The sequence below is a fragment of the Dipteris shenzhenensis genome, chromosome 19 (genome assembly GCF_047967505.1).
Source record: "Dipteris shenzhenensis isolate YYH24624 ecotype China chromosome 19, Dip_SZ_1.0, whole genome shotgun sequence".
Taxonomy (NCBI): Eukaryota; Viridiplantae; Streptophyta; class Polypodiopsida; order Gleicheniales; family Dipteridaceae; genus Dipteris; species Dipteris shenzhenensis.
In genome coordinates this window covers 40,047,057-40,066,320 of record NC_141614.1, presented here as the reverse complement: position 1 = coordinate 40,066,320, position 19,264 = coordinate 40,047,057, and the positions used below count along the sequence as shown (strand labels likewise).

At 45.6% G+C, this 19,264-nt stretch overlaps 1 protein-coding gene across 2 annotated transcripts in view; it reads right to left on the bottom strand.

The window, feature by feature from the left end:
• Positions 1-19,264, bottom strand: part of LOC147890461 (vacuolar-sorting protein BRO1-like) — a 61,220-nt gene that overhangs the window by 29,549 nt on the left and 12,407 nt on the right. The gene's annotated exons all lie outside the window — the stretch shown is intronic.

Here is a 19,264-nt window from a genome sequence, read left to right as displayed (position 1 = left end):
TGGAAACTTTTAACAAATGATCCCCATGCTTGTAAATGCATGCACACATACAAACCGGAAACAACTAGATTTCATTACCAAAATATAATTATAGCACCTGTTAACTAAGGTGCCACGTTTCATCAATGATCACCTCATGTACCCCCACGTTTTGATGAGCCCTCTTGGTGATTTCACCCATATATGTTGTACACGGAATTATTCAGCTTGAGAGGCTCTTCCAATTTAGCTTATAATCTCTCTCATATGTCACTCAAACTTAATATACCTGGATGAATCTAGGAGCATTCCCAAACTCGTCCTCTAAAAATACAACATAGTGCAGTTTCAATCTCATGATAGTCACTCATAAGATTGAAAACCATAAACTCCATCACGCATAGCAGGGACTCGCTACTATGACATCCCGACTAATGTCATCAGCGCCCAACAGTGGGTATAGATCATAGTATAAAAATATGCTATCATACATACAAATCCACACACCCACACATACTTGAGCATCCATTTATACAAAGTCAAAGTACTGAGTTTCTGTCGGCACTCCGGAGGTGAAGGGCAGACTCAGCCATGACGAAGGCTAGCAGTAAAGGAGAAGGCTAATCAAAAAGTAGTCCAAAATCTCTTCATTCAAGCTACAACTACTTGTGAAGTCTAAACGATTTCATTTTAGCCTCTCATATGTCACTCAAACTTAATAGGCCATAGTGTCTTGTGCTGGTAGTTCCCTATGTTGGAATTTTGTCAGTCGTCGTTGTAGGGTATGATGCAAACTGGGTTACGCATTGGGTGTTCTTCTATATTCCCCCAAGCCAATTTCCCTCTTCTCAGAGAATGGCAGGGCAAGCCATGGAAAGCAATGTGTGCTTGTTTGAAAACATTAAGAGATATTTGAAAGGCTGAACTACAATTGTATATGAGTCAAGCAGGGGAAAGGGAACTTATACCAGTATTCTTGGTCTCAAAGGAGACACATGTCAGCGCTGGGTGCAGGGGCCCACTCCTGCCCCATAGCCACACTGGTGCCTCCAGAGGGTCCCAAAAGTCCCATAAGGGATATCTCTGGAGGGTTTCACAAGGTATTAAATCCAAGGTCGACCTGAGTGCATATTTGATTATGGGATCTATAACAAAAGTGGTACTTTGGTATCTTCTTAACTAGCGCTATACTTTGTACTTTGTACCTTAGTCTTTTAAATTCATGCCATGTGGCAGATTGGGGGTACAATCCCATAAATAAAGATGTAAAACAGACTGCCCTAATCCTATAAAAGACATGGCTCTCTCATTCGTACTCAGCTTCTAATGAATACACTGTTATTCTGCCAAATTGGATCCTCGCAAGCAAGAGCTCTAGCTCTAACTGAATCTAAAATGGAATTGACCTCTTTTCTCTAGCTCTAGCTGAATCTAAAATGGAATTGACCTCTTTTCTGTCCCTGTGCAGCCCCTCACAAGTCCTGTTATAAGTCCATCCCATGACTTACTCTCTCTCCCTCTCTTCCCCCCAATTATAAAAGGTACTTTACTGCTCATTACTACTTTGTACTTTCTGCTTATTCCAGTGCAATGAAGGGGGCAGGGCAGATTGGAGAAGGGGATAGAATTGGCAAAGAGTAGAGAGGAAGAGGGAGCAGGAGTGAGAAGTGAGGAAAGGAGAAGAGGGAGAGGAAGAGAGAGAGAAGGGTGAGGGGAAGAGAGAGAGATTGGGAGAGAGAGAGAGTGAAGGCAGAACGTAGGAGGAAGGAGGTGGGAGATAAGATTAGATATCACATCAAAAGGTGTCTACAATAAGGGGTGGATAGGGACTTATATAGTCCCTCCACATTTCCCACCTACCTGTCCCCAAAGTGCAGCAAACAGCAACTGCTAATCGGCCCGGTAGGAGATAGGGGTAGTCCTAGATGGTGCTCTTTGGCTACCAAGACTTCTCATCGTCAAAGAGTCCCTTCCACTTGATGAGATACTATGTAGACCCTGTTTCAGAGTATGTGATCTCTAAAACCCATGATGCGCTCCAGAACATAGAGGATGTGGCCCTCCTCATACATGGGTGGCAACTCAGGACGTGGACATGCTGTCCCACATGTGGTTTCAACAAAAACACATGGAATGTTGGGTGTTGGAAGCAATGGAAGCACAATGGAGAAAAACGAGATGCTGTAATAGATTGCTGTAAAACTGAAGTGTGGAGGCTCAAGGGAGAGCCAACATACCAAAACCCTAGGGCTAACTGCCCTAACTGGACTAAGTGTCCTAACTGACCTAGATGGTACATAAACTAACTGTACCAATAGTCCTAACTGACTATAACTAGGCCTACAAGGCTCATACCAAGGTATAAGTGGTATCTATGGATAGCCCATGAGATAGCCTACAAACCCCCCTCCATGGTATGGACTGAAGTATCCTAGACATGGCTCAGGATACCTAAATATCTAGTGTCATGGTTGCACATGTTCGTCCCGTAGGGATATAGCAACCTATGACTGTACAGAGTACAATAGATCAAGTTACAAAAGGTACTAAGTTTAAAGCTTGCAGAACTTAGGTCGAGGTAGAGCCTTTGTAAAAAGATCTGCCAAGTTGTCTTCAGTGGGAACATAAGACAACTCAATATCACCTGCTGATAATCGCTCTCTGACATAGTGATAGTGAACCTCAATGTGCTTTGTGCGAGCATGGAAAACTGGATTCCGTGCAACAACCAAAGCACTCTGACTATCAATGAAGATGACGATAGGAGCAGTCTAACATGCACAAAGATTTGCAAGTAGCTTCCGAAGCCAAACACACTCCACTGTAGCTGTAAAAGCCGCTCTTTACTTAGCTTCATAGCTAGAAGTAGCAACTGTACTCTGCTTCTTGCTGAACCAACAAAGTACCGAGCATAAAACAGTTGCCACTATGTGACACACGAGTGTCAAAACAACCAGCCCAATCACTATCAGTGAACCCATGCATGACAAGTGAAGTATCTGTCCCATAAAGAAGGCCTAAATACTTAGTGCCTTTAAGATATCTGAAAATATGCTTCACGGCATGCCAATGGTGCATAGATGGGCTGTGCATATATCTACTCAACTGTGAGACAACATACTGTAGATCAGGTCTCGTATGGCATAGGTAAATCAAACAACCAACTGCCTGCTGATAGAGAGTGACATCACATGTACCGCTGCCATCCTCAGAAGAGAAGTGAAAACCAGTCTCTAATGGTGTGGATACTGGCTTGCAATCCTCAAACTGAAAATGCTGCAAAAGCTGTCCAATGTACTTAAATTGTGACATCAAAATGCCCCCCTCACTGCTAGCAAATTGGATGCCCAGATAGTAGTGCAAAAGACCAAGATCAGACATAGCAAACGTCTGCTGCAAATCAATTTTAAAATCTGCAATTTGTTGAGCATGTGTCCCAATCACAAGCATGTCATCCACATAAAGGACTAAAATCAGCATATCTGTCCCACGCTCACGGATGTAAAGGGTAGCCTCTGTGGGGCTGTTCTAAAAGCCAAGTGTGAGCAAATGAGAATGAATTATCGAATACCAAGCCCGAGGTGCCTGCTTCAATCCATAGATGGCCTTTTTCAAGTGGCATACCTTGCTTTCAGAACCTTCAACCTCAAAGCCACGAGGTTGGGAAACATAGACCTCTTCCTACAAATACCCATGAAGGAAAGCTTTCTTGATATCAAGCTGATGTATCTGCCAATGAAAGTGGGCAGCAAAGGCAATAACAATGCGAATGGTAATTATCCTGGAAGTGGGAGCAAAATCTCCTCAAAGTCAATGCCATGCTGCTAAGCATAGCCCTTAGCAACAAGACGGGCTTTGTAACGGTCCACTGAACCATCAGCTTTCTGTTTGATCTTGTAAACCCACTTAGTTCCAGTAGCATTCTTGCCATGAGGCAAATCATACAGCTCCCAAGTGTCATTCTGATGGATAGAATCCAATTCAGCTTGCATGGCCTTCATCCAACAATCATTTTGAAAGGCATCTTTATGACATAAGGGCTCTTCATTGCATGCGGTAGCAACCAAAGCATAAGCAACAAAAATAGCATGCTCTTTCCGGAAAGCTGCTCTCGTACGGGCTAACAGAGGAGTATCTTGTTTGCTGTCTTTTAATATGTCAAGGAGCCAACAGGATACCTTTTTAGGCTCTTGAATTTCTGCTCTTTCCTGGTCAAGAGCCCTGTGCAAATGATCCTGATCAATGATAGGCATATCAGGCTGAATTTCAGGCTGTACATGTGGCTGCAAATGACCCACAGATGGAGGAGGTACAACCTCATATGAAACATCATCCGGAGCATCGGATGGAAACAAAGACATAGTGGAAGATTCATCAAACACAGCATCCCGACTGACAAAATACTTGCCCGTGCGGGGCTGATATAGCTTATAGCCCCTGCTCTCTGAACTATACCCAAGCTGTAGGTGTAGCACCAGTAACAGTGCGTGTAGGCCTGGCCTCAAAACCTGAAACAATATGCCATAGATTCTTGGCAACCAAAACATGTCCCATCATGTATGACCACATGGGGTAATTGGTGCCATCAAGCTTGTCATCAGCCCCAATCAGCCCAAACAAATCATCTTTGCCACCAGACATCGTGCTGAAATACAAGGCAAATGCACCAACCAATGATGTACAGCAGTGACAAGCTCTGAAAGTGAGCAAATGAGGACTGGAAATGAGAATTACAGGAAAAGAAGTGCTCCCACGAGGAGGAGAGCACGTAGAAATGGAGAGAAAGAGATCCAACGGAGAGAAACTCGCAGCCCGAGGCAAAGGGATGCCAAATGAGGAGGGAAGGGCTCAAAGAGAAGTCTCCAGATCAATTCAGCAACTCCAAATAGCTCCAAACACCGGCACGCAGCTCGAGGCAGCTCCAAAATGCTGGCACACAACTTGAGGCAGCTCCGAAATGCTGATTCACACCTCGAAACAGCTTCAAAATGCTGGCACACCCTTCGAGGCAATCTGTACAGCCCTAAATGTGAATGCTGCAGGTCCGTACTGCATTAAGTGTCTGTAAGCAGGTCCGTACAGCTGCAAAACAGGTCCGTACAGGCTGCAGGAGATCCATACAACAACACGTGCGGACAAATCTGGTCCGTACAGTTTCTGGAATGCAATAAATGCAGGCGTATGATGTCCGTACAGTGTGTACGGATGGCCGTACAGGTTCCATACTGTTGTACGGATTCCGTACAGTTGCTGCAAATGCACACGTGTGGTCGTTTTTGCTGCAGCAGGCTGGAAAACGCACCAAAACACAGTTCCCTTCGCGATAGTTGCTCCAAAGTGTGGTCTTCTCGCGACAAAATGAGGTTTTTCGCAACAAAAATGCTTGGAAAGGCCTCAAACACTCATGGGAGTGTGAAAACCAGCAAGACCAGCAAGAATATATGGTAGAGATAGCATACAAATTGCAAGCCCACAACCTGGACAAGGCATCTGCAACCACATTTTCCTTCCCTTTTCTGTACTCAATGTCGAAATCTTAGGATTGGACTGCAACAAACCTCCTCTTCTGCTTATATGACAAATTTGGCTGCGTGAGGAAGAATCTAAGTGTCCTATGATCTATTTTCACCTTAATTTTACTCTCGTACAGATAGTGGTGCTATTTCTTGAAAGCATGCAAGACAGCCAACATCTCCCGATCATAAACATGGTAATTGAGTTCTTTGGCATAAAACTTCCTAGTTTCAAAGGCTATTACCCCGTGTTTCTACCTCAGAAAAAATCCCCAATCCTTTGCCACTGGCATCTGCCTCCACAATGAAAGGACGTGAAAAATCAGGGCATACCAAGACAGGTGCATGAGTGAGAGCAAATTTCAGGTCTTCAAAGATGTGTTGTGCTTCCTTGGACCACAGAAAAGCATCCTTCTTCAAGAGGTCAGTAAGAGGAGCTGCCCTCTTGGCAAATTTGCGAATAAAGCGCCTGTACAAGGAAGCAAGACCTAAAAATCCTCTCAACCGGGTGGGGTTTTGTGGATGTGGCCAATCTTTGATGCATTTCACCTTTGCAGGATCCACCCAAATGCCATGTCTACTCACAATATGCCCCAGGTACTCAACGTCCTTTGCCATAAAAGTGTATTTGCTGGCTTTCACATAAAGATGATGCATCCTCAATATTTCCAGCACTTGCTTTGCATGCTTAATGTGCTCTTGCCTATCCTTGCTGTAAATGCGGATATCATCAAAGAAAACCAGCACGCATCTGAAAAGAAGTGGCTGCAAAATCTTGTTCATCAGCCCCTGGAAGGTGGCCGGAGCATTAGTCAATCCAAAAGGCATCACCTTGAATTCATACAAGCCCCGTTCTGTGTGGAAGGCCGTCTTGTGCTCCTCTCCTTCTTTTACCCTGATTTGATGGTAACTAGACCTCAAATCTATCTTCATGAAAAACTAAGCACCCTTGAGTTCATCCAACAGGTCATCTATCGTGGGGATTGGAAACCTGTTGAAATGAAAATGGAGAAGCTCGAGAGAAAGCTTGATGAAGAAGCTACAAAATGTGGCCCAAATAAGCCTGAACGGGGCTAGGAAAGGCCTCGAAATGGTTGTTAGGAACTTTTTTTTTTTTTTTTTTGGGGGGGGGGGGTTCCTAAGTCACCTAGGACACTTAGGACTCCTAGCCTAAAGACTGCTAAGACAGTTAGGACTACTAGGACACCCTTGGTTAGTATAACTCAACCCTGATGAAAACTTAACTCAACCCCCATTACCTTAACCACTAACCTAATCCAATCAACTAACCTAACTAACCCAACTAACCTAACCCCGATTTAACTAATCTAGAGTTAGACTAACCTTAGGAAAGATGGAAGGTCAATTTTGTAGGATGTCGCGGCGGGCGCACGAAAGCGGCGAGGACGACGGACAACTGATGGGTGACCATGACAGCTGACCACCATACAGGCGCAGACAAGTTGCAATCATGAGGCACGTTGCGGGCTGATTCATGGTCGTTGTGCTTTGTCTGCACAGGTGTCTACACTCCATCTTGTACTTCGTCTGCGCTGCCCTACACGATGTGAAGAGGCAAAGCATAAATGGCGATGGCGACCAGAATGATGACGAGCGATGTGTTGCCTTCCCTGCGATGCTCTAATTATTTCTTGAGCGCCTATGAGGTGGCGTTGGCGTTGGCTAGTTGTTGAATGTGCGTTTGCGTTGAGTGTGCTTTGCGAGGGCAAGAAACCCGAGAGCTGAGGAGCTATCCAAACTGTGCATTGGCATTGCAAGCTGCCCAGTTGCGTCTAATCCCTGTGCAATCGTTCCTTGATAGATGTGCTAACACTAGTGAACGTCACCAACCGCAGAAGAGAAAGGTACTAAACCCAAGGAAAGGGCTCTGATACCAATGCAATGAAGGGGGCAGGGTAGATTGGAGAAGGAGATAGAATTGGCAAAGAGAAGAGAGAATAGAGAGGAAGAGGAAGAGGAAGAGTGAGAAGTGAGTCCTACGTGTCCTAGGTGACTTAGGACCCCCCCAAGGAAAGCACTCTGATACCAATGCAATGAAGGGGACAGGGCGGAGAAGGGGATAGAATTGGCACAGAGAAGAGAGAGGAAGGGATAAGGAAAGAGAGGTGAGGAAGGAGAAGAGGGAGAGGAAGAGAGAGAAGGGTGAGGGGAAAAGAGAGATTGGGGGAGAGAGAGAGGGTCTATTATGGGACAACATGAAAAACGTCAGCTTAGGGAGGGTAGCTCCCAAGGAGTGCATAAAGCAGCTCCATTTATTTAGAGTACCTACATTATGACTTGGAAAGAAACATAATCGGCCATACATCAGTTTAAGACTGAGAGTCTTTTGGCTTGGATTTGAACTCTTTAATGAGTGCTACGCCCTCACGGTACACTGCCCATTTTCCATCATTCCTTGCAGCCTTGACCTTAGCTAATTCCGCTGCCTTATTTTTCAATTGATCTTGTGTAAGTTCTTCAGCTATCCATATCTTAGTTCCTTTCAACTTGTAGGATTGTCGGAGAAGCTTGACTCGTAGATCCCGTGAGTTAAGCGTAATGATAGCATGACCTTTAGACTGTAAGATACGAGTTGCTCTAGGTTCATCGTCATCATCAACAGCATCATCCTTATCAACTATCCAATCAATATTAGGCATGGTTGCTTTGATATGTGCTAAGGTGTCGCTGAAAGAGTCCTCCTCTTTGCACCATCCTTCGGGGAGTCCCCCTATTCTAATATTCAAAGCGTTACCACGCCTAGCTGCATATTCTTTAATCTCTTCCAGAATGTCAGCCTTGTTAACCTTTGCATCGCATCTTCACCATGAGACCTGCGATGCGTGCACGCCTGTGCAGAGGATATGCTTCATTGGCTAGGCTAGAGAGACAGTGCTTCCGCTCTCCCTTTCAGGATCCACGGACTAAAGGGTTGCTTTTTGACTCCTTGGTCCGCCCAATAGGGATGTATGGCAGTCCATGCTGGGGGCCAGACTTGTCGGATACAAAGTGGGCTAGGGTGGAGCGGCTACAGGTTCTCATGTTATCACAGATGATCTGTGATAAGCCATCCGTCCCTCACCAGATCATTCAGGCAGAGTTTGGGTCACCCCCATTACAGCTAGATGCTGCATTTCAGGTTATCACGTATATGTACCGAGTCAAGGAGTATGGGGATTACACATTCGGGCGTAGCAGGATACCATGGCTAGCATTGTCCTCTTCTATGGCACTTGCAACAGGGGGGGACCAGAGGTGCTGATATGCATGCACAGAGAGATGGTTTGCAGGACTCGGACTCCACATGGACAGACTGCCTCCTTTCCAATACAGCATGGATGCTCCTTTTTCTCCCCTCCTATCACATGAAGTCAACCAGGTTATCCGTAAGGATCTACTACAGCTACACACATTTCGAACTTGGTTGGGCCCGAGTGATCTTCCAGTGAAACTGGGCTTCTACAGAGATCACTTCTTACATATCACAGCGGAGGGTTTCATTGATCCACCAGGATACACGCAGATTCACCTACCCCCCTCACTGAGGATCTGTCTTGGGCAGTTACAAGTCTCTTCACACAGACTTCGTATTGAGAGCGGCAGAGCGGAGCGGTTACCCAGGGAGAGCCGCATATGCACACTATGTGACATGCAGGAGGTTGAGACAGAGGAGCATTTCATCTTCAAATGTCTTGTCTACTATGAGATCTGAGGGCGTTTCTACTGCCTCTTCAAAGATAGTTATGGAGTTTTGGCCCGTTTCCTCTCTTACCTAGACCAACGATGTTTGGCTGCTTTCATTCATGAGGTGCTCAGACACCGCGATAGGATACTCCGAGCACGGAGACAGAAGCAGGCTTCCTCCTCGACAGATACTTCTCAGAGCTCTATCAAGGAGTTCTTTCAGCCAGATCACATAGACCCCCACGAGGCGAGGCCTCGACATGACCGTGACTCGGAGCCTGTGACCCGACAACTCAAACAAAGGGTTGACTCACAACGCATACTTGGGGGCATCCCCTCCTTGTTTAGGGTCGGAGCCCGGCCGACGGGGGTCACAGTGGCCCTAGTCAGACGCAAAGCTACGACCAGGAGACATACTAGGATTGCACCCTTGGGGGGGCGACAGCGCTCTATTGCTGACCTCATGCCTCCACTTCCACAGCCCCATCCATCCTGATGTCATACTGCTGTTGATGATGATGATGATGGTTATGATGATGTCGACGATGATGCTGAGATTGATATATATATTGTCGAGATATGGCTACGTTGTACTTAGGATTTAGTACTGTCATTTTGCATTTTTTGCATTCTGCATTGGTATGGATGCTCGTTTAGTAGCTCCACTACCACAGCTCATTGTATCAGGTTTTTCACAGTCTCATAGACCCATTGCTCTTCCGAAGACTTTAAACTTTCTTTCTTTCTTTCTTTCTTTCTTTCTCTCAGATACGTCCTATACAAACAAGGAAAGTCTCCAAAAACGCTGCAAGTACTCTTGGACAGTACCAGTCTACGATAATGCATAGAATTCAGCTAGATATTGATCTAGTATGAGCGGGGATACAAATGTGGTGATCATCAACTCCTTGAACTCTTTCCATGTGGCTGGCCTCTAAGGTGAGTCCCTCATATAATGCCACCAAGTATGTGCATACCCGCAAAGATTATGCGATCCTCATCTTGCTTTGGGTAGAAGCGGAAATAATCTTCCAACTTCGTAAGCCACTCCTCGCGCTCATTAGGTGTGCTAGTGTCCCCTTTGAACTTATGCACTGTGAGTTTGTCCTTGATATTCTTGGCTGCATAATTCTTGTGTGTGTAACCTCCGTAAGTGCAGGCATCATCACACTTGAGGTTCACATAATCGGAGAAGGACATGTCAAGCTTGATGGCCTCAGTTAGGGCCTTATATGAACGCAAAGAATCTGCCAGCATGTCATCAAAAGTGGCTTGCTGCCCCCGCTACTTGCATAGATGTAGAAAGCTGTGAGCCAAAAGATGGTCTAAGATCCTACAAGAAGGCGCTCTGGGGCATAGAAAATGCATCATCTAAGTCCAGATAATCCCCATCCTGGGGTACACGCAACAGTCCAGAAGACTGATGCTCATAGGCACAACAAGCATCTGCCATGAAACCCCTGCGTGGAGCACACAAAACATCTTGTCTGTCTGAGTGGTCCCCTTGTTGGGGTGCGGGCTGCTTGCCCTTGTCTTGCATAGCCTGATCAATCCGCTGCTCAAGCTGTTGTCCCATCTGGGCAAGAGTTGTATCCTGCATACCCATGGCCGTGGTAAGCTGCTTGCTGAACTTCTGTCCCATCTGGTGGATGGCACCCTGTAGCATAGAAGCAAGGGTATCCAAAAACTGTGACTGCGTTGCCAACGCTTCGCGAGATGCTGGAGAGAGGTTGAGTTGCAAGGATATCTGTACCACTATTGGATGCACCCACTGTGGAAGGCAATTGCTCATGCTGAGCAGCCTCATCACTATCATGCAATGTATCCCGTGGGGCATGCTTGGGTGGCATGGTGGCTGTCCAGGAGGGAGAAGCTCAAATGCAGGCAAGGAGATGAAGTGTACTCGAAGAAGGAGCCAACAAAACCCTACTGTAATGAGCACCTGATATGTGTGTAGAACCACAAAAGAAGGCCAATGGAGAGGCTCGAGAGAAAGGTCGTCGAAGAAGCTTTGAAACGGGGCCCGAATGAGCCAAAATAGGGCTGTGAAAGCCCCTAAAAGAGGCTGGGAAATTCTGAGTTTTTGAATCTTTTTTTTTTTGGGGGGGGAGGAGGGTCCCTAATTCACCTAGGGCACTTAGGACTCCTAACCTAAAGACTGGTAAGACAGTTAGGACCACTAAGACCCCTTTGGTTAATATAACTTAACCCTAGTTACCTAACCGACCCAACTAACTAACCTAACCTAACCTAACCCACCCCACTAACTAAACCTAACAAGCCTAACCTGACCTAAAGGACTAACCCTAGTTAGGACCTTAGACTAAGGTCTAAGGTGGGAGAAAGTGGCGTCGCAGCGGGCGCAACGGCGTGGGCACAAATCAAGAGACGGGCGAAGGCGACAGAGAGGTGTATTGGTATGGGGGAGGCGAATTGGGCATGTAGCCAAGTTGCCTCACGCAACACAAGTCAATTGCCTCACGCAACAGGCGAACGGGAAAATCAATCAGGCAGCGAATTAGTTTGGCTGGCGCTCAAATTGGTGGCAAGGGTGTGGCGTTGGCAGCAGCGTTACTGGCGTTCAAAACTTGCTCCATCAAATGAACAAGGTGCCCGTCCTAAAGAGTAGCTGCAAGGTCTAGCGTCTGTCTGCTTCAAGGAGAGAAAGCCCTCCATTCCACTGCCTGGTCAACAATTGCAAGATAGAGCTAATGTGCTTTCCAAACAGTCATCAGCAAGATGAGAAACAATCAGCCATTCCTTGCCAATCACGTTTGCACGTTTTGGCCTGGTTGTCTATCAACACCTTGCGTTGTCTATGGTCTTCACACAATTGACGTAACAACTACTGAGATTCGGAGTGAAAGGTGAAGGGGAAGCAAAGGTGCTAGAGTCAGAGCTCTAATACCAATGTAGAAAAGGAATAGGGACAGATTTGGAGAAAGGGAATAGAGGAGCAAAAGGGAGAGAGAGATAGGGGAAAAGGGGGAAGAAGAGGGACATGAGTGAGAGAATGAGGTAGGATAGAGAGAGAGAGAGAGAGAGAGAGAGAGAGAGTGTAGGGAGCAGGTAGTAGGAAGAGGTGGAAGTGTAGATAAGATTAGATTAGATGTCACATCAAAAAGTACATAGTAGGGGGTGGATGGAGACTTAGATGTCACATCAAAAAGTACATAGTAGGGGGTGGATGGAAACATATATTGCCTCCACATTTTCCACCTAATGGGCCTCTAACTTGGCCCTTTTTCCCCTTCATTACACTGCTCACTCGTAGTTGTCCACAGATTTGTGGTGCAGCTGCTTGCTAGTGGTTGGCTGTCTATGTTTGATGTGGTGGGGACTTTGTTTGACTTGCGCAATTGCAGTCTTTCGTGGCGGGACAATTTTGCTATTTCAAACCTGTGTAATTTGTCTTGCATGATCTATTTGCATTGTCTACCTTAGCTGTCGTTGGGCAACTTTGGTGTTTCATGGGGGAGGGGGGTGTTTGAACATGGGGCCTTTATGTGGCCCAAACCCCTGGTGGAGCATGTATTGATTGTAAAGTAAAAAGAGCGCCTTGAGCGTTGGACGACATGTGGCAATTGGGAGACTTGAATGATCCTATAACAGGACTGCCTCTAACTTGACTAGTTCTCTACTAGAAAAGCCTAGCTAGACAGCCCTAGACTAAATTCAATCCACCTAGAAGCAAGAAATTCAATTGCTGAAAAAGGGGCCCATTTAAAGGCCCTTTAGAGGCCTGACAACAGAAAGCAGGCAAACTTATGCTTTAAGTGTGGTGAGAAGTGGACTCCTGACCGTCGGGAAGTTTGCAAGATGCGTACCAGTGGTACTCCAAAACTCAGCATGATTATTGAGATATCGGATGATGAGAATTTAATGGATGCTTCTGAGACTTTGGATGCCACTCATGATGATTCAGAGAGTGTACAGATCGTGGTGGCACCGTGGAAGAAGCTCAAGATGTTGGAGCCACGATTTTCCCTTTGATCCCGATGGTATACAATCCGATCACACTCAACCCACAAGCATGCGAGGCCGTTGGCCTAAAGTCTTTTCATGTGGAGCATCAAGTTGCTATGCCTTTTCTTGCGCGAGAGGATGCAAATGGAAATGCTCCTGTGAATGAGAAGGAGATCTATTGAGATGTGCAGCAAACAATTTATGCTATCTCTTTTCATGTGTCACCACAATGTAAATATCCTAAGTCAAAGTACAGTTAACCATTTATTTGATCATAATTAAAGAGTTTTATATGTGTTAATTATGGTCAAAGAATTCTTTTAATGGTCAAAGGATTGACTACGGTCAAAGATACTTGACTCTAGTCAAGTAAACCTGACTTCGATCGAGGAGACTTAGTTTATTACCAAGAGGGTTAATTGCGGTTAACCAGAGAACCACAGAGCTGACTACGGTCAGAGAGTGTTGACTTCAGTCAACAAGACTTGGCATGCACCAAGAGGGTTAACCACGGTTAACCAAGATGTGCCAACTTCGGTTGAAGAGTTGTGCCAACTTCGGTTGGAGAGACTTGGCTATAATTAAGGCGCCTCGACCCTTGGTCAAAGCTCCTTAATTATGATCAAGAGTGTTGACTCCGGTCAACCAGAGAATAAATATATTTTTTTATATTTGTTAGGTGTGCACATGTATTCAGTGGGGACGCCCACCATGACTAGAATTAGTCCACAGTGTGTTATTTGCATGCAAAGCGCTAACAATTAATGGGTGCCATGGTGGTGCGCTTTAATTAATTGTTGCAGGTACTAGGAAGAGTTATTTTTCCTAAGCGCTACGGGAGCCTAACAAGCATCTAGGAGGCGGTTCGTGTGACCAAGTGCTTTGAAGACTCCAGAGTGGCCCTTAGTGGCATGTCATAGGACTTAGTCTAGATTTTAGACAAGTGGCATGTTGCCAATTTGAAATGAGCTTGAAGCTCTTGTAATGAAGGTTTCACGTTTTGGATTTTAGGATGTATCAGACAGCTCTACGCTAAACTCTTGTAACAGATTCTCTTCAAGAAATAGATACCTTGGGGGGGGGGGGGGGGGGGGGTCCAGCCCGACATGTTGTCCTGGGCCCTAGCAGTGTGTAGAAAGAGAGAGAGAGAGAGAGAGCTTTACTGAGTATTTCTGCAGTAAATTCAGAGTGCGAGGATCTGTAGAGAGAGAACTAGTGAATTGCATCATGCCTTGATGGGTGCCAAAAGAGCTGAAACTATCAGATTGAAAGGACAAATTAATGGCAGGACTGTTCACATGCTTGTGGACAGCAGTAGCACTCATAGTTTCATCAATTATAAGACCTTACAGAAGGTGGGACTGATTGCTACTGAGATTGATCATTGGCTGAGAGTAGAGGTGGCAAATGGACAGCATTTGGCCAGTAAATTTTGTTGCCAAGATGCAAGGATCAAGCTCTCTGAGGATTATGAATTTATTGGGGATCTCTTGGCACTGGATATGGGTCCAATAGATGCTGTCTTGGGCTGCGATTGGCTGAAATCTTTGGGTAAAATCAGCATGGATTTAAATGCCCTACCACTCAGCTTTATCCACAAGGGTAGAACTGTAGCATTGCATGGCATTGCCACTCCTAAATTGCAGGTCATTTCAGCAAGGCAGTTGGCCAGAGAGCTCAGGAAGGAGCATGCCCTCTACACATTGAATGTGTCAATATCTCAGAGGGGTAGCATTCCCCGTGTTGAGGATTGGGATATGGAGCAGTTGCTATCGGAGTTTGCTGATGTATTTGCTGATATGCCATCCCAATTGCCTCCCAAGAGGGATGTGGATCATGCCATTGTTCTAGAGCCTAGCAGTAAGCCCATAAACAAAGCCCCATACCGTCTCTCTTAGGTTGATCGGGAGGAAGTGGCAATATAGGTGTGGGAATTGCTTGAGAAAAACTTCATCTCTCATAGCACTTCTCCTTTTGCCTCTCCGGTGCTTCATGTTGGATGAACTCAAGGGTGCTCAGTTTTTATACACCCAGATTCATGAATCCAGGAACATTCCCAAACTCATCCTCTAAAAACACAACATAGTGCAGTTTCAATCTCACGATAGTCACTCATAAGATTGAAAATCATAAACTCCATCACACATAGTAGGGACTAGCTCAATTTTTCACAAAGATAGATTTGAGGTCTGGTTAGCATCAAATCAAGATGAAAGAAAGAGATGAGCACAAGATGGCCTTCCGCACAAAACGGGGCTTGTATGAATTCAAGGTGATGCCTTTTGGATTGACTAATGCACCGGGCATCTTCTAGGCACTGATGAACAAGATATTGCAGCCACTTCTTTTCAGATGCATGCTGGTTTTCTTTGATGATATCCTCATTTACAGCAAGAACACATTAAGCATGTGAAGAAAGTTCTGGAAATTTTGAGGATGCATCAGCTTTATGCAAAAACCAACAAATGCAGTTTTATGGCAAAGGAGGTTGAGTACCTGGGGCATATTGTGAGTAGCCGTGGGATCAGTGTCACCAAAAAACGCATTTCGGGGCACCGAAACGCGAACGTTTCTTGGAAACGCCCGAAACAGCCATTTAAAGCGAAACGCCTGGCTGTCAAAAATTTCGCCGCAACGGGTTTCTTTCCGAATTTGGCCACCGTTTCTGTTTTTTGGCTCCTCTCCCGTGCCGCTCCATTGCTTGCCTTGCTCCTAGTGCATACCATCTACTCTACCTTCTACTCTACCCTCTATTCTCCTCTACTCTCTACTCTACCCTCTACTCTCTACTCTCTACTCTCTACTCTCTACTGTCCTCTACTCTACTCTACTCTACTCTACTCTACTCTACTCTCTACCCTCTACTCTCCTCTACCCTCTACTCTCTACTCTCTACTCTACCCTCTACTCTAGAGTCTACCCTCTACCATCTACCCTCTACAATCTACTCTACTCTACTCTCTACTCCCATACCATGGCCTCAAGACGTGCCGGTGGACCGAGTGGAAGCACAAGGCGGGATGTATGGCTGGATACCATTTTTATAAAGAGATATGGCACATCTGGCACGAGGAGGTCAGTATGCAAGTTTTGTCGTGACACTTTGACGGGATCTGCCCCTCGAGTTCGAGCACATTTTTTATGGATCGGAGGCTAGGGTAAGAGTGCTTGCCATGCCATTCCAAAGGGGATCTTCTTGGCATATGGAGGTACCCCATCCAAATTTGTTGAGATTCAATCCTTCATCCCGTGATCACAGATCAAGTTCTTCAAGCTAATGTGTTGGTTGAGCAGCAGAAGTTGGGCATAGAAGCAACCGTCACTCTCACATCATCCCAGTCAGATACCGGGAATGTGGAGTGTTCTCACTCACAGCAGGAGGAGCATGGGTATACTCCATCTACATCGACATCACAAGTGCATGGGAGTGCCTCTACTCAGCCTCTACATGGCACCACTCCATCGGCATCCGTATCAATTGGGCTGTCTGCTATGCCATCAGCTCCTCCACAGCCTCCTACCAAGAGGCCACGTGGTCCAACAGCTATCACTCCGAGAGTTACTCCTATACAGGCTACTTGGGCACCACGCCTGAAGCAAGAGGCTGAAATTGCAGAGGAGCAGTTTTTCTACGCTTGCAATATTCCCTTCAATGTTGCAAGGACTCCTGCCTACAAGAAGTTTTACCATGCACTTGTAGCTGCTGGTAGAGCAGGAGCATCATCCCTTGCACCTGCTAGTTCTGAGACTCTCCGCACCACAATGGAGTGACACGAAGAGGAGACATATGATTAATATCTTGGTCACTAGTTGTGTGGGAAGCATATTCTTGAGGGTGGTTGATGCCTCAGATGCCGGCCTTCACATCACCGGAGAGTGGATATGGGGTCATATTGAGGCAGCCATCAAGGAGGTTGGTGAGGACAATGTGGTGCAAGTCATCACCAATAATGGCTTCAATTGCAAGAGAATGGGAAGTCTTCTTGAGGAGAAGTATCCCAACATAGTATGGACACCTTGTGCCTCACACTCTCTTGATTTGATGATGGAGGATATTGAAAAGCTGCCTTGGGTGTCTAGTGTGGTCGAAAAAGCAATGCAGCTAGTGACTTATATCACTCGTAAGCCACATGCACTGGCCCTATTCAGAAGGGAGTGTAAGTGGGAGCTTGTGAGACCCTCAAAGACACGCTTTGGCTACATCTTCCCGGTTCTTAGCAAGTATGATTCATGAATCATAATTCAATTTTCATCATTCAAGAATCAATTCCTCAAATTATTCATTGTTTAAATTTGTTTAAACTTTATCATTCGTAGGCTGGTTAAGACCAAAGAGAGCCTTCGTCGCATGATGACTAGTTCAAATTGGCTGGATTGGAGTTACTCGAGATTGCCTGCTGGACAGAATGTCGAGGGGATGGTCTTCGACAATCAATTTTGGCAGGAAGCCCTTTGCATTCAGATGTCCATAGAGCCCTTGTACTTCGTTCTTCGACTCTATGACCATGAGGGTTGTACTATGGGCTTGCTATACGAGTTCATGCTAAAGCTTCGAAAAGCAACGGAGGATTGTCCTATTGAGATCCTCAACCAGAGCAAGTACATATAAGTTGAAACTTGTAAGTTTAATACTCAGTTCTCCTAGCTCTAGCCTCTAGCTTCATTCCTTTTGGTAAATTTTCAGAAAGGATGACATATTAGGAATTTGGAGGAAGAGATGGGATTGGTTTCATAGGCCAATCCACACTGTTGCACATAAGCTCCATCCCTTGTGGAAGGAGCCTACTAAATGGAATGATCGGGTGCTTGTGAACAGATGGACCCAATACTTGGAGAAAGTATGCAACTCATCGGTCCAGAATAGGTGAGGTAGCATGGCATACAAGTTTGCAGCCTGCTCACTACTAAGTGCTTTGATTTATCATTTATGATTTATGATTTATGATTTATCTAATTATTTATATTGTCTTCTTTTGTATTGCAAATTGCAATAGCATTGAAGAGGACAAAGTGGAGTTCCGCAACGACATGGGTCATTTCTCCCGTGCAATTGCCAAGGAAAGAGACAACAGGCTGTTGGCTCTTACTTGGTGGGAGAAATTTGGGATTTTGAATCCCTCATTGTAGAACTTAGCTCTCCGCATCCTCTCGCAAGATTACACATCAGGTCCGTCCAGCTGAGAGGATATGGAGCATATGTCCAAACATACACACCAGGAAGAGAAACAAGTTCGTTCTAACTTCTTATAGTTCTTATTTATAGGCTATAGCGTCAAGCTTGTAACATTTTGAAAAACAATTCTTAAATCGTGAGAATTGACTTCTTTATGCTTTGTAAACTATGTCCGGTTGAGCGTGGAGCAGCTCAATAGGTTGGTATATGTCAATGCCAACCTACGTCTACTTGAGAAGTACAGGTCTGCAGATGGTACTAGTAGCATCAAGTGGAAGCCCAAGCAAGTCAATCCTGACAAGATCAAGCTAAAACCTGTCGACATTTCCATCATCCAGCACAGTCGAGAGAATGACGATGCTTACGAGTTCCTGCGACAGGATATGCTTCGATTCTGACGTCAGACACGTTCGATGGCTCGAGCTCGTGCACCACAAGTACCTGCTACTGCAGTTGCAGCGGATAGAGGGACACCTCAGATTCGTGGTTATCAACATTGAGCACGGGCCTCAGGATCGCAGGTATCTTTTCTTGCATCGTCATCCCGAGGACGTCGAGGCAGAGATGAGCCAGAGGAGGGAGAGGCATTGATAGACAGTGCAGACTCAGAGGACTCAGATCAATTGCGAGCCCCTGCTTGGTTCAAGGGTGGCACTTCCTCTTCCTCCACAGAGGATGCAGATCCATCTGCTGATTCCAGTGCTAATGATGACAGTGATGAGGCAGCAGATCTTGGAGAGGGCAGCGGTCCCTAGCTCTAGAGAGTCGAGACTAGAGTGTACTGTGTAGTTGTTAGCAGCTGGCTTGCAGGCGACAGGCTTTGATTATGTATACAGTTTACACCATACACTTACCAGTATATCATTATGGCATGTTACATGTATGATGTAAACAGTAATACATAATACATTTTGTTATATTTTGAATCTTGAATCTTGAATCTTAAAAT